General features: G+C 36.1%; 1 protein-coding gene across 3 annotated transcripts in view; it reads right to left on the bottom strand.

Moving 5' to 3' along the window:
- The window catches only part of LOC126374417 (hemicentin-2-like), a 418,670-nt gene that overhangs the window by 54,952 nt on the left and 346,697 nt on the right, over positions 1–17,021 (bottom strand). Inside the window, exon 1 of one of the 3 annotated variants that reach the window (XM_050021063.1) lies at positions 1,871–1,889. The exons of the other annotated variants lie outside the window; for them this stretch is intronic. The gene's annotated coding sequence lies outside the window, so the exon portion shown is untranslated. Of the gene's footprint in view, positions 1–1,870; positions 1,890–17,021 lie in introns of those variants that run through there. 3 annotated transcript variants of the gene reach the window in all.

The following is a 17,021-nucleotide window of genomic DNA, read 5'->3' as shown; positions in this document are numbered from 1 at the left end:
TATCACACATTTTATAGACGTTATAATATATTGTTGTCTCCAAAAGGTAGATCACTCTTACTTAAAAAATACAATTCTTCTGTCTCTAAAATTACACGATATGTCAAACTACTTTCATTGCAGTCACACAAATTTTATTAAGTATCCATTATTTCTATTTGTTTTCAAATTTCATGCCCAACATCGTTTCCATTACAGTCTTCTAAAACCCAGAGTAGTTGATTTTGAAATTACTTCACTTTTCTTTCGTTCGTGTATGGCCCAACCTTTTAAAAAAATTGATGTAATCAATATGAGCCACTGTTGGTGTGTGGTTCGCTTCATAATTGAAGGCTGTTGCATTTATTATTTCCTTTACTGTAATAGTTTTCTTCAAGAAACGACATCTTCAAATATCTTCTCGATTTGAACGCCGACCATTTCTGTTCCTCCAATATTCGCGCCACAGATTGCGATTTGATTTTAATATTAAAAAGAATATATTCACAAGTACAAATTGTAGTTTGGTTACAAATAGAGTAAGCATCTTGAGGAATGTAAGTTGATTAACATCTGTGATCATTAACTCTGTAACTGTTGACACCAACATCATAATGCCACTGGTAACAAAAGTCAGGGAAGCAATTTGGATTTTCTGACAAACATTGTTCCGCGATGACCTCTGAATATTCAAAGTTTTCAGTAAAGAACACATCACTCTTATATATATTGCCAGATTTACAAGTATCATAACAGCATCTGCTATATTCATTATAAACTCTAATGAATATGTGTCTTCATACATATTCTTAAAATTATAGTGTGTATCATTGTAATATTTATGTTTATAATCATTGGTAATAGAAATAATTTTGGGAATTTTAATAACAGTCAATACTAATGGTAAACCCCAGGCAATAAGGGTGCATTTAAGTTTTATTCTTTGTATTTCACTTACGAAAATTTTTACTATGTCCATGTAGAAAGCTGCAGTCATAATGAGAAACCAGGAGGTAATGGAGTGACCAAGAAACGTCGCTGAGCTGTAGTAAAATACAATTAAAAACACACTTGCTTTTTTAAAATAAACGTAACTCAAACTGTATTGTACAATCAGGACATTTACAAGAGTAAATATAAGGAATAAATTGAAAAATACATAATTTTTTAACGTTCGCCATTTTGGTATTACAATCCATGAAGTAATGCTGACTAATAAATTAAATATTGAAAGTATAGCTCCTATAAACCATATTACTGTTAATACAAGGGCAAATAAAATTATTAATAATTGTTGATTCATCTTTGTCGTCCACTATCACCTTCTCTTTTCACTCTTGTATTTGTAGAAGTTTTTGTGTTTCAAAAGTATATTTAATATTTTAGTTTGTTCTTGAATAACGAAATACACATCACAGCATCATAATTTTAAAAAAATAATTGCAGACAAAGCAGTTAATATTAACATTAACACACACACACAAAAGTTTTATTATTAAATTCATAAATAGGTTTATGATTAAATTTTGTACAATGATATAAAAAGAAATGTTATAATGTAATGCACTCCACTAATGGAAATGCCAATCAACTAGAAATGGCTTTGACGAAGTTAATCATTGAGGTAAACCTGTATGTTTTAAAGTTTTATGATGTGTAAATCATTAATTAGAGCAAAGTTTGTTAGCATTTTGAACAGATATGGTACAGTTATGGAGTCAAAATTTTGCTTGTGCTTTATGGAAATGCTTTCTTTTTGTAAATATAGTAAAATTTCTTAGATATAAAATCATATACTTACACCCCAAAAACGATCTTAAAAAATATCACATTGTTATTTCCTTTTGAATTATTTACGAATTATAACAATGAACACAGTGCTTCTACTTACCCGACTGTGATGAAGTGAAAAGGAGGGTTATGTTTTTTCATATAAACCCTTGGTAATCATTGCATTTCCAAATACAAACGAATGCTAATTTCCATGTTTATCAACTAATAGATTTATCTTGTATATAAATTTGAATTCAGAGGTAAGTACAAATTTTACTGTTGTTCACGCGCGAATCAAAATCATCAACACACAGATAATATATCATTTATGACGTTTCGTAAAAACTCTCATTTGATTATCATCATCATCATCAGTCAGCCCGTATCCTCCCATTGTTGGGTACCTATATGGCTCCTCCAATTTATATTTGATTAAAATAAAAATTTTAAAATTTTATGTTATCATTTTACTACAAAAAAATATATATAAAAATATAAAAATGCTTAAACTAGGTAAATTAATCTTACATGTATGTATATATACCCTGAATCTGTTTCTTGTAAGTATTATGTTGTCATCTAGCCAATAAATTTAGAATTTTACGTTTGGAAGAAATTAAAATTAAAAAAAATATATGTATATTACTTTTTATTTTATTTTTACTTTTGAATCGTCATTTTTTACGCAATCTCATCTGTCTAAAACTACTGCAGTTTCTCACAACCTACATAGCTGGGGTCCCTTCTTTAAATAAAAAAAAGTTCTTTAATGTTCGAATAATTGTTGCTATCTGCTAGTACTAAACAAATACCCCTGACCGATACTAATTATAAGTGTAAACTTAGTGTGATACGCCTGGGCTTGAATCACAGTCGCACATACGTCAACAGTTAGTCTGTCGTATGTTTGCTTAAGGAAATTGCTTCTAAGCGCTGCTATTACCAGCCGACGCGGCGCCGCAAATCACCATGTGATTCTAGCTTGATTCCATCTGCGTACTCTGTAAGTATGGCTAGCAAGCGTAGTGTTGGCAAGTTGACTATCGTTGGTAAGTGTGCTTTTGTTGGTAAGTTGGGGACATCTGGTAAGTTAGTTGTAGTTAGTAGTGTAGCTAGAGAGATAATGATCATCATTAAGTATCGCGCTTTGGTCCCGGTTACTACTTACTGATAGAAGTCAGAAGCCTTTGGCAGCTCAATAATAACCCTGACATTAGTGTTGATGCGGTTGGTAATTCAAGTGAATTACCACTTCTAATTATTAATTATTAAGAAAAAGTAAGTACTTATAATACATTACCAGGGCTAAAAATAATAATAACGAAACGGTTGTTATTATCCTAAGGAGGTCCTTAGAACTCAAGTCCAACCAAGCTCAATAAAGGATCGAATAAGTAAAAGCAAAACCTAATAAATATAAAGTACTTACCAAGAAACTCAGATCAAATCACTATTAGAAATTAATAATAATTTCATCCTGATTTCACATTTGAATGTTGTTTGTTTTGTATGGTTGGTTAGTACACTACTATTGGTAAGTTGGGTGATGCTGGTTAGTTGACCTATGATTGGTAAGTAAATTTTAGACTTAGTAACAGGTATTATGTTAACATAAACATTATTCCAAAAGTGGCTGTGTACTATAAATTGTGGTTTATGGGCGTGACTTTAAAGTATATCTTCTCGTATCTCTGTATTAAACTGGCATTTGCCCCGGCACATCGGTTATTTCCTTGTTTATAAAGTTTGTATCTCTGTGCCCTGGTTAGTGAGGGAGTTTCCCCGGTTTGAAAATCAAAGTCGAACTATTAAAATGTAAGTTCAATTTACTTACCTCATTTCCGTATATTTCATCTTCAATCTTTTTAAATCGTAGCGTTTGTCATCAACAGACAACAGGGGGATTAAAAAGGCCAAATCAAATAAATTCACCTAAAAAGAAATATTGCTATTTGAAAGTTCTTTGCATTGCGCACTTAGTTTTATATGTGCAAATGTAAAATTGCAATATTGCTTTTTTAGATGCAATTAATCTACTTCGATGTGAACGATTTATCCCCCCCCCCCCCGTTTTTTTAACAAAAAATAGGTAAAAGAAGCTTTTATAGAGTCATAACTTATATGAACAGCATACATTCGTCCCACTGCTGGGTACAGGCCTCCCCTCAATCAACAGGAGGGGGTATGGAGCATACTACGCTGCACCACTGCGGGTTGGTGGAGGTACCCTTACGGCTAGAACCAGCGGTCACTGCAGTGTAATAATTGAAATCCAAACGTGTAAAAAGGGCATACGATGCCACTTTAGTATAAGTAATTAAATCGCATTCAAATAGTGAGAGATAAATTTCAATTTGAGTTCAGCAATGGAAAAAATAACCGAGCGTCGAAAGAAAAACAAAGTGATATTTCGAGGCTCAAATTACTTTCAGTTGGCTAAAATTGGTTTAATTTAAAATGGATATTTTCGGGCACAATAAAGGACAATTTACCTTTTTATTGCATAATTGGTGGAATAACTGTAAAGTTTATTCATAGCTACTCACTCAGAAGAACATGTGGAGGGATGTACGTACGGGACAACCCAAGAAAAATGTAGCGATTGCGAGAAGAAAAATAATAATTATGTGTGAGATGGTACTGAGATGAAGACTGTGACCTATATTATGTTACGATACTTTTACTTAATGGCCTCCGTGGTCCAATGGAACGGGCTCGCAATTGTGGTTTCCGGGTTCCAACCCTGGAAATGTTAAAAAAATCACTTCGTTATCCCCAAGAATAACTCGAAGCATGAGCTCCGCACGCCGTACGCCGCACGCAATATTGTTACGTGTTATAGGTGCGTAGCACATGCTTCGCCACGTCTATGTAATTTAGCTACACGCATTTTGCTAAGCGTGCGATGCATGGCGTGCGGGGCATATGCCTGGCAATAACCGCTTTTAAGGTAAGAAGATTCTAGTCGTTACATAATTATTGTTGTATTGTGTATTTTTCTAGTGGGAGTAACAGAAAATTATGTCCAAACATCCCAAGCATATTATAAGATAATTATTACTAAACGCAGACCTCATCGTGAAACGCAGAGGTACTTAATTAATTATTCTTACAGAAGAACCTATAGACTCCAGCGAAGATTTCGAATTTGCGTCAAACTCGCAAGTTAAAATTATAAAAGTCGAAATAGAACAAGGTTTAAACATCAAACGACGGCGCGACGTCTAAATGGGACAATTATTTCTAACGAACCAAATCCATGATTTGAAATGATTGCGTCTAATTTGGTGAGCACAGCAGTTCTACTGAAAGCCAATTCTATAGTCCACTAAAATTAAGTGAAACGTTTACCGGTTTTAATGAACTCCGTGAAAATACCGGAATTTATCGGAATCGAGCTTTGGAATAACGGTTTTTGCCGTTACATTAAACTTTGGACGCCGCATTAATGTGCAATTTAACTTTTGTAACTGTATGGAGATAGGGAAGTTAGATTCTTTACAGTTTACGATTCGTCGAATATTGTATTTATGGTGTTCGGATGTCATTTTAGTGGTCACCTTATTGTAGGTAGATAAATATAAAGTAAATGGTTCCTAATGCGAATGGTATTGTATTTAAATTACATACACATACACGCACTTAAATCTAAAAAAAAACTACGACCGTTATCCCTAATGGGGAGGACAGAGCCACCGGTAATCAGAAGACAATCTAGTTGTAACCTGCCCCCGCGGCACAGTAACTGCGCCGCGTGTCGCGAATTATATCGAGGGCTTCGACCAATAGCCCAGTACAGGTTGTAAGAAGCTGCAGCAGTTTTAGGCGGCTGAGACGTTCGTTATTTAAGAAATGACAATTCAAAGTGTAATTACGTTACCTACTGAATAAAGATATTTTTGTATTTAAATTTGAGCCGTACGATGGATCTTCTTCTATCGTGTGGGGTGTGAGGTGGATTACCAACCCCATCAACCCTCGTGTCAGGGCCAAAGGACATGGCTCATGTAACGATTACTTACTTATATCGATAAATAGTAGCCGGCACCAACGGCTTAACGTGCCTTCCAAAGCACGGATTATCTTACTTTTGGACAATCAGGTGATCAGCTTGTAATGTCCTAATCAAACTAGGGATCACAAAGTGAGTTTTGTGATATGTCCCCACCGGGATTTGAACCCGGGACCTCCGGATCGTGAGCCCAACGCTCAAACCACTGGACCACGGAGACCGATACACGATGGATTCTCTGCGTAGATAGCATTCGCTGTGCTTATCGGCCGAAATCCTTAATATAATTCGTGCCGCGCGTGCTGGTTGTATTAAAAAAAAAACATAATAAATAATATGTAATTAATTGTTATTAATAATATGTTATTATGTTGTTATTGTCTCGGTATTATGTTATATATTATAATTCCTGTTTATAAGTACATATATAGACATTGTTTTATTGACGGAATTATATAGACATAAATACCGAGTTTTTCATAATTATCTATTACAAAGAAATATAATATGAAAGATAAAAAATAATAATTGTGGATCTAAATACCGCTGAATTCCACTTGTTCAGTAAAACCACTTTTGTACAGTCCACTTGCTTTATAAATATAAAACCAATATCTACTCGTGCGGAAAACGGACAAGCTGTTTTTATATTATTATTTGTAAGTTCCTTGTATTTTCTTCTAAATTATCATTTCGTGTTCTCGGTGTCCGCTTTACCTAACCTAAAGGTAGATAGATACACGTGTAGTTTTTTATAGGAGCGACCGGGAATTTATCCTTCCAAATCGAAAATCTGTACCAGTTCCGAGATTATACACATATTTCTCGACCTTAGGGTTTCTTCACGATGTTTTCCTTCACAGTTACAAGTCACAGGTACCGTAGTAATACAAATAATATCCCACTGAAATTCACAATTTATATTTGAACAGCTTTAAGACAGTGATTTAACAGAAACAATAAAAACACAGGTAATTTCTCAGACACTCAATAGACGCCTCCGAGTTCGCCGGTACCGAAGATACGGACGGGTTCGCAAACCGCCATTGAGGTATGGGTTTGAAGAAATATGATTGATGTAAGTAAGTAATTAATAAGGAAAATGTTTAATTAGATCAAAATGTAGTTGTTCTCTCTTTTTCTAGGTTAAGTTTATTATTTTGCCTCCAGTTCTTTTAATTAAGTGAGCAGGTGAAATGTAGGTAGTATTAAGTAAATAGTTAATACAAGTATTAATAATTGATATTAGGCAGCTAAATTACTCAATTTTATAAAAATATTTTATGTTTTTTTTTTAAAGAACGTCTAGGGCCCTGTGCCGAGGTTTTTCTTGCAGCTTCTTTTCCCCGGTTATACAGGTTGTGAGAAGCTGCAGTAGTTTTAGGCGGATGAGACGTTCGTTATGTAAAAATTGACGATTCAAAGTGTAACTTTTTGAATTTGAATTTGAATGGAGGGTAAGCTTGTATGTGTCATCCCCAGTCTCTCAATATACGTCTCTCAATAAACAGTACGGCCGCGGTTTTATTTAAGAGCTCCTGTAGGATCCCAGTATCCCGAGACTTTCTAGTTTTCTTTAAAATAATGTTAATTTATTAGCGACCAATTTCTAAAGGAAAAGTCTCCAAAACAGTACAACCGAACGAAATAATAATGCAGTAAATTACAAAGAGACATTTTGGAAATAGAATAGGGAAAGATTTCGCTGATTTCGATTTGGAAACAAAATCGTCTAGCCCCAGGAGTCTCTTTCGAATATTACTTCGAACATCGTAATGTGAGCTTATAAAATATACCGATGGGATTCAAATGGTTTAATATTTTCCCGGCGTCTGTCATCAAAATTTCTGCTTATTTTGTCGACGCAGTTTGGACAAAGTTGCGCCAATTGCTACTTCGGAGTTGGTTGCTGTTTGCCTTATCAGACGGGTGGTCCAACGCCTGTTACTTTGTATCGATGTAATTTTACAAGCAATTGTTATATCTATCTATGAAGTAATCAACATTATACAATACACATACATAACAATAAAAAAAGCATCTATAAATATTATGGTTACTGAAATAAATTAATAAAATAACTACCAAAACTGGATTGCCATGCCATATCTAGTCAACGCAGATCTGTGTATTTTTGCCGCATCGTAAGCTAGCTGAGTATTCCTAAGTTATGTTATGATCGACAACTACCTTCCTTTAAAATTATAATCGTCCGCTTATATTCTCGTCGCAATATTTTTGTACGTGTAACCTAAGTTCTCATATAAGTGAATTGTAAAATTCTTATGGGAAATAAATATCTTAAACCACATATCTATCTATCTATACGTCTATATATGTATATAAGGCGTCCTTTAATTGGCATAATCTTATCTTCATATTAAAAACAAACACATAACCCTCCTTTTTGTTGTGCCGCAGTCGGGTAAATGATGACCTCTGTAGTTTAGTGGTTGAGTGTTGGCCTCACGATGTCATCACCGGCTTCGAATCCCGGTGGGGACACACAAAAATCAATTTGTGATCCATAGGTTATTGCAGGCTGATCACCATATTGTAGGAAAGTAAGATGATTCCTGCTTTGTCCACGTCAAGCAGTCGGTCCCGACTACAATTTACGAGCGTTATCGCTTAAAGCGATTTCATCCAGGCAACCATAAGTTGAGAAAATTACACAAAGATCAGAAATAGTGAAGATTGTGACATAACAAGAAGTTCTTGGACCCAGCTTTAATATTTAGTTAAGAGAGTTGAGCGGCTTGAAAACTGAACTTAAGTTCTTTGAATCAGCAAACACCAAACTACCAACTGTAGTTGCTAATCGACGGTTAGTTATAAACTTCCTCATTCTCAAAAGCTTCTAAATAAAATCTAAATTTCACATCGCGTTAAAATTTCACGCTTCATGAACGAAGGTAAACCACTTGAGTCGACTTTCCTTTGGCAGCCGCGCCAGAGTTGAATCGTAGCTCCAGTGCCGTACGAAGCAGAAATAGGTGACAACCGGTCATTTCGTTTCATCCCAGAAAGTACTTATTAAATTAAAATTGACTAAAATATTAAATACTAAAATATCACGTTGGTCTAACTAAATATCATGTACCCACTTTAGAACCCTGTCGCATTATCATATTTGACATTTAATGAGACTTACGATTTAATTTGCTAAAAAAGTTAATGCGACATGGTTTCAATTGCGATATAGTCGTGAGCTTATGTTACGTTTGATTAAAAATATGAATTTGACATACGCAGATCCACGCCCGTTATATTTAATAGGATGGGCAGAGCCACAAGTAATCAAAGACCAATGGGCATATAATCAATGGACATATTCACAATCAATGGACATATTCACTGCGATCACCTACTTAACAGTTTCACTCAAAATTCCCTATAAATATCCTCGATATAAAATTAAAAACATCTTTTACACCCCTCCGTCTAAAACAAACTTGGGTTTGCAATCACCGATGACTAGAATTTTAAACAAATACAATTTCGCCAATGGTCGCGTTGAAAACCTTGATGTGTTCCATGACACTCATTCAAGATTTGTGAGAAATGTCCTGAAATACTTAAGTCCAAATTCTAAACTATCTAGTAAGTAATAAGTAAATTCATAAATTCATACTTTTTTATTCTACTTTACTTTCATATTTTATTCATATTTAAATAAGTAGAGACTGCTGTGTTAATTTTATTACTAATTTGTAGATGCTATGTACACTGTAATTGTCATAATATAAGTCTTAATTTTAGTAATTGTATTACTTGTGAATGTTTTATATATATGATGTAGTTGTACTCAATAAATAAATAAATAAAGACCATCTTGCAGTCACTGTTGATACGATGATGAACTTTCTGGTGACGAGAGATCAGCCTATTAACCAAAAATGGCCATAATAATGTTACTTCCCATAGAGTTAACTGGAATCATGAAAGGCAAAAATGGTCTTTCTTATAGCACAAGTGAAGAAAAAAATCCGATAATCGTTAATATGTTATTCAATCACAAAAGTAAATGTTTCTGCGATTAGAAACATATAAGCAGTTGGTAAACTAATCGCGACCGAGGTCGATGTAGGGAAACAATAGTTTTTCAACTGCGAAGTTGGTCTCAGTTACTACTTACTGATGTAAGTACGTGGTCATTACACGAGTCATTTCAGGGGCCTTTGACGGCTTAGTAGTAACCCTGACGCCGGGGTTGATGGGGTTGCTAATATACCTCACAACACACACGATAAGAAGGCAAAAGTAAATGTTTTTGCGATCAGAAACTTATTAGCAGTTGGTAAACTAATCGCGATCTGGGTTGATGTAGAGAATCAATAGTTTTTCGACGGTAAAGTTAAAACCTTCTTTAGTTTATCTTTGATAAAATGTATAGAATAGAATAGAATTAGTTCATTATAAAAGGGCGCAACACACAAAAATATCAAATTTCCACTAAACAATTATAATAAAAGCAAGACGTAGGTTTATCGAAATGATCATGAGGTGGTGGTGGACGTCCTGAGATTAAATTTACGGCAATTTGTAAGAAACCCTCGGCGCGCGAGTCGGATTTTTCTACGAATATCACCTCTAAGTGACATCGAGTGGCGCTTTCGCCGCCGTCTTGCCTTGCTACGGCGCTGCATAACGCAAACGTGAAAGTTTGCGTTCACTAAGTAGGATTTCTTTGCTAAACCGTAACCCGCATAACTTTAATTTTTATAAAGTTGCGCTACTACTTTTACGCTTAGTAATTTACGTGTAAGCGAATAAATATTTAAGTTGCCTCTGACGTAAACTGACTTTGTAGAGTTTTGCTTAAATATTCTAGTTTGCGAGAAATTGCTGTTATTATAACACTAGTTGTTAGCCGCGACTTCGTTCGCGTGAAACCCTATTACAGCAGTTTCATTCAAACTTTGCCACCCCTTTCTACCCCCTTTCGTTAAATCCGACTTAGTGAGCACTTACGTCCTGAAAGGATCCCCATGCATGAGACTCCTCGCATTTGTAGTTTCTGAGAGTTCGTGATGAGTGAGTCAATCAGTCAATGGCCGTTCTCTTTCATATTATTATTATAGATAACATAACGTATCCCAATTGGGACAGTCAGAGGTATAACCATCGCAAGATGAACTAAGTACCCACACCTCACCGAGCTTTTTGTTACACCAACATGATAGGCGGTGAGCCACATCGCCGTCAAAAACGTTAAGCCAACTGTGTTATTATTACTGCATAAAACAAAGTCGCTTTTTCTGTCCCTATATCCCTATGTACGCTTAAATCATTAAAACTACGCAACGGATTCTGATGCGTTTTTTTTATTAGATTGAGTGATTCAAGAGGAAGGTTTATTATGTATAATAACATCCATTAAATAGTGGAAAAATACTGTTATTTTTGATATTTATGAGAAATACTGTTATTTTTGAGGTTTTTAATGTGATGTCGTAAATAATTTCATTTTTTCTTCAGCATTGCACCCGAGCGAAGCCGGGGCAGGTCGCTAGTTATACAATATATAAATTGCATACATTATAAGCTCCACCCACACATTCCTCGCCAGCTATGTTATGTGGGTGCATGTACTGTACGGTCACGAGCATTAATATGTATACACTTTGGTACCATGTTACATTAACCTTTTTTGACAAATTGAACTGTAAGTCTCACTAAATGTCAAATATGTTAGTGCGCCAGAGTCCTAAAGTGGGTACATTGTATTGCTCATGACTGTACACCTCCACCTTTCCCAATGGGAATGCGGCGTGGTTGTATATTTGGCGTGGCTTGAACGGACGTTCTGTCGTGCTGCGTAAGCCAGAGGCCAATTGGAATGAAATTTTATAGAAAAATGGGTTTGTAAATTAGAATAAAGAATAGACGTGGGGAGAGAACTGCCCTGGCCCGCTTCAAAATAAAAGGTGTAAAGAAAAAGAATAAGACTAAGACTTACCTCGGCCGCCGCTGCTCACTGGTCTCCTCGGTTTAATTCTATGTCTTATTAGTATTTTATTAGTTTGTTAGTGCCCGGCCGGTTTAGTAATAGTTTTAAGATAATTAGTTTAGTGTTTTAATTGTTTAGTATAATTTTAAAGATAGTTTATAGTTTTACACACACACCATGTTCACAGATATTTGCGGAAGATGGCTGCGCACTCTGACGCGCCGACTCAGTATCTTCTTCGTTCGCGCATGCGCGTTGGAGCGGTGTGCTCATTTCATAGTCCAATTATTTGTTAAATATTTTTTTAGGGCGATTATTATAGCGGCCAAGGTTTCGAAATTAGAAGTAAGAAACATGAAATAAAGACAGAATAGCAAGCCATAACAATATTTATATGTGTTTGTATTGTAAATTCACGCTTCTACCTCCTATCGGTGAAGACATGTCTAATCTAATGTTACGTGTTTGTAGAACTTACATCCATCTCTGTAAGTATTTGAATTTCAAAATCATCATCTCCCTAGCATTATCCCGTTATTTACATGGTCCGCTTACCTAAACTGAAGTTTAGACACGTCCATTTTTTTAGAGAAGCAACTGCCTGTCTGACCTTCCAACCCGCGAAGGGAAAACCAGCCCAATACAGGTTAGATCACATACCTCCGAAATGCATTTCTCGGGAATGTCCACGATGTTTTCTTTGAGCTGAGCACGTGATAATCATTTATGATCCAAACAAATTCATTTGAAAACAAATTCGACAATCATTTGTTTACGCCTGTGCTGGATTCGAACCTGCGACCTCAAAGTGAGAGGCAAACGTTCTATCAACTGGGCTACCACGGCATAACCCCCATCTAAAATTAACATACTTAAGTACATTAACATTACAATACAATAAATACAAGCGGCAGCCTTATTGCTAAGATACCATTTTTTCCAGGTGACGTTTCCTTTCTTCCGACTTCAGTTGTATGATCCTAACGCGAATACTCTTCTCTAAAACGCCAGAATATTACCATTTGAAAATTTTCCCTTTAAATGAGGGTAATATCACGCCAACGTACGTGCTTATTCTAAATTTACACGATCATATTTCCCTTATGATTGTCGAGTGAAGATTACTAGAGAGAGATGGTCTACTTAATATTTTATCAAGATATATTGAGACCGTTGTCTGTGGTGCTAGTGACGAGCTGACAGCGGGTTTACCTGGAAAGATAGAAAACATTTTTAAGTTTGAGTTGTAACAGCTGTGGTCTAGTGGTTAAGGCGTTAGGTTCACGATCTGAAGGTCCAGATTCGATTCCCAATGGGGACATTGTCGAAATCAGTTTGTGAGACGGTCCTTTGTTTGGTAAGGATATTGTAGGCTTTGCGAAAGATGCTTAACTTCAACAATCACAGACCGAGCCCGTTTACCGCTGCGCCAACGAGCTCCTCATCGTACCGAATACTAAGGGGGATTCAGCTCATGATCAAGTGAAATTTTCTGTCGGAAAACTCATAAAAATGTTTAAGTAGGTAGTTATGTTTTAAAAAAAATGAAAATTCCTTTTACTTTTTTTTTGACTTGAACTCAGAATCATGATCTGAATCATCCCCCTCAGTATTTGGTACGAATATAAACTCACGACCTAAAAATCTTATGGGGTGAAGAGCCACCTCCACCAACCCGCAGTGGAGCAGCGTGGTGGAGTATGCTCCATACCCTCTCCGGTTGATTGAGAGGAGGCCTGTGCCCAGCAGTGGGACGTATATAGGCTATTTATGTAATAGAGCCACAAGTAATCAAAGACAGCTTGCAGATATTGTTAATACGATGTCGTAAGCTGGATATGATGGGCCTTATGGTGATAAGGGATCAGCCTGTCGTCCATAACATTAGTCCATTATGTTAGAAGGGACACAAATCCTCTACAAAAAATCTTTTTGTTGTGTATTTTATTTATGTATCAAATTTTGCGTGTATCTTTGATTTTGAGTTCCGGCCAAGTTTGTTTTGGCCATTTGCGGTAAATCTACAAGTCACGTCAATTAATTATTCTGTTTTTTTTCTTTCTATAAGATATCTCCCGCCTTCGCTTGCATCTTACATCTTGTACTTACTAGCGGGTTTAAATCCCAAGGCGATGTCCACTGATTGACTTAATAAATGGATATCTAAGAAAAATACGAGTATCTTTTGTTTGCTGAAGGCAAGCAGATTGGTTCAATGGTACATGTTTTTTCAATTTCATGGCCCTGATTTCTATTGTTATTTCTGAAAATGAATAACTGCATATCAATTATTGTCTAAACCTCTAAATAATCTAAATATCGATATGAATATACATGGTATCGATATTGAAAAATCTACAATTACTATCGATATTATTGACAGGCACGTCGATATCTAGATTATTTAGGGGCTCATAATCGATTACTGGACGAATCGATTAACGACTGCGTACTTACACCAGTAAGTAATAATAACCAGGAAGAGATTTCTTCAAACGGAAAGTTCTTCACTCATGTGGATAGTGAGTCGACGTTACAGGCCACACCAAAGCAATTCATCGGAAAAGCAATATTGCTATTTGACATTTGTGTGCATTGCGCACTTACTTTTATATGCGCAAATGTCAAATTGCAATATTGCTACTTTAGATGAATTGCTTCGTTGTGGCCTTTTTAACCCCCCTGACGTTGACCTGACTTTAATCAGAAAGCTTAGCTTTTTTTGACGTGACTTATTGTAGATTTGCCGCAGATGGCATTAACTACTTGGCCGGACAAATGGGGAGCGCTGAAGGCTCTCACCCGGTACAACGTTTAAGACAACAGCACAGCCTGAGGGAGTCCAGTTGGGTGCGAACCTCGGCTCAGGGCGTCGTCTAAGAAGAAAAATATTGGAAAGAATTAATCAACATTATCGTAACGACCTCCGTGGTTCAGTGGTTGAGCGTTGAGCTCACGGTCCGGAGGTCCTGGGTTCGATTCCCGGTGGGGACATATCACAAAAATTATTTTGTGGTCCCTAGATTGGTTAGGACATTACAGGCTGATCACCTAATTGTCTGAAAGTAAGATGATCCATGCTTCGGAAGGCACGTTAAGCCATTGGGCCCGGTTACTACGTACTGATGTCTTTGGCGGCTCAATAGTAATCCTAAAAACAGGGTTGATGAGGTTGGTACTCCACCTCACAACCCACACAACGTTTGTAACTTGTGTAAAGTTCCTGATACCAATTGTTCTAATAGAGCTAATATACAATTCTCGGGACAGTTCTATTTTAAAAATAATGGCTAGTTAGCACAACTCTATTACAAATAAACACTGTATTCCAGTGAAACAGTTTGGATTGTTGTTGCAAACAAAGTCAACAATTGTTGGAAACGCCGAAACAAAGCGTTCGATGTTAGTTTTGAATCAAAACTTGAAATAGAAATGTGTTAGTGAAAGGAAAAATTGGGTCCCTGGATGGATGGTTTATTTATATCTTATGAATAATCTACGTTCAAAGAATGTTGTTGAAGATAATTTTTTTCATTTAACTCGGAATGAATATGGAATATTTCCATTATAGTGGGAGATATTGGCGCAAGAACCGCCAGCATAAACAGTAAGGTGTATGGCCGTGGCGGACCCAACTAGTTGACCAGCTAATTCCGCCTATACTTCACAGATGGCGCACACAGTATTCAATGCAGTCCTAGAACGCGCTGCCGAAGTTTGCAGAACGCGACGCACATAATATACTACGCATGCTATGTATTTACTTAGTTAAGAGTCTTTTTTGTAATTATTTCTTTTTATTTTGGTGCAATAAAGTGTATTTGTATTGTATTGTATATACAATTTCCAATATAACACCGTTGGATCGACAGGCCTAGTCACACTGCCAACTTGTGGATCGATATCCCTAGTCACACTTGTGGCTAGCGGGGTACTATGCTCAGTTCTACACCCGAAAACATTCTTTGGTGGTAGCACACCCACGCTACCAAACGGCTTTAAACAGAGTCCTTGTCGAGTAATGAGCTCAAGGAGCCCGACCGACCATAGTAGGTACAACAAAAAAATACATTTTACATACAGACGAATTGAGAACCTCATCCTTTTTTGAAGTCGGTTAAAAATAAGGTATGCTCAATTCAAAAAAAAAGCCATGTGTTTTACCATGAAATTTACATTTCAAGGAGTTATAGAAAATTAAGCAAATTATAGACCAGTGTATTTAATTACTATTACTTCTAAATCTTTTAATAAAAGTTCAAAATGCCTTGCAAAGTAAAATAAAAACATTAGTAGAGGGTATTATTTTTTACAGAATAACGGAGGGTGAGATGACGTTAGCGCGGTTAACCTTGAAATGTTAGCTGTCACTTTTGACCATACCTGGGTGGTTAAAATGGCCACATCGACGCAATTCATCTGAGAAAGCAATATTGCTATTTGACATTTGTTTGCATTGCGCACTTACTTTTATATGCGCAAAATGTCAAATTGCAATAATTATTGCTTTCTTAGATGAATTGCTTCGATGTGGCCATTTTAACCCACCTGGTTTTGTTGTACCATGGGCCCCACCTGTAGCCATAGCATAATTAAGTATGTTGGTGGTGTGCTGACGTGCAGTGACCTACGGTGATTTCTTGTAGTTATGCAGTAGCGATATCTTCCAGATTATGTGGGTAATGTTACAGCCAATCTAGACGTACCAGAGAGGACGACCAAAAACAAGACGGGCGGATGTGGTCAAAAAAGACCTGTGCATGTGTAACGTCTCTGAGAACGACACGTCTGATAGAGCGAAGTGGAAGAGAAGTACGAAGAAGGCAGACCCCTCCGTCAGATGGGAATAATAAATGCCAAGGAGAGAGAGAGAGAGAGAGAGAGAGAGATGCAGTAGCAATATCGTTGGCGTTCGCAACGATACAGTAGCGATGTGGAACAAAATCTATCAGAATACCACACAGAAATAACCTCAACCGAAATGAAAGCCTCATTAATTTTATAGCTACATTACATTTAAGTACTACGTTTGGCTCATTTTAGAATCGATGACGGAACTTTTATTGTCTTTTTCGAACAATCTAATGGTTGGTGATTTGTTTGTACTGCGTAGTTGTATTATGTTTTCTTTTGACAAAAAAATTCTTACTTTTATTTGGCAGATTTTGAAGTTGATTGATTATTCCACTGTGATAACATAATATCCGAATCGTGACTGTTTCTGACAATTTATTAATAACCACTATCAATTCCACGAATACTAGTAAAATACATTTTTTTTTCTACCTATCACACAATATTTAA

This window comes from Pectinophora gossypiella, chromosome 17 (genome assembly GCF_024362695.1).
Source record: "Pectinophora gossypiella chromosome 17, ilPecGoss1.1, whole genome shotgun sequence".
Taxonomy (NCBI): Eukaryota; Metazoa; Arthropoda; class Insecta; order Lepidoptera; family Gelechiidae; genus Pectinophora; species Pectinophora gossypiella.
Note: the sequence above shows the minus strand (reverse complement) of the source record. Positions and strands in the feature narration are given on the sequence as shown.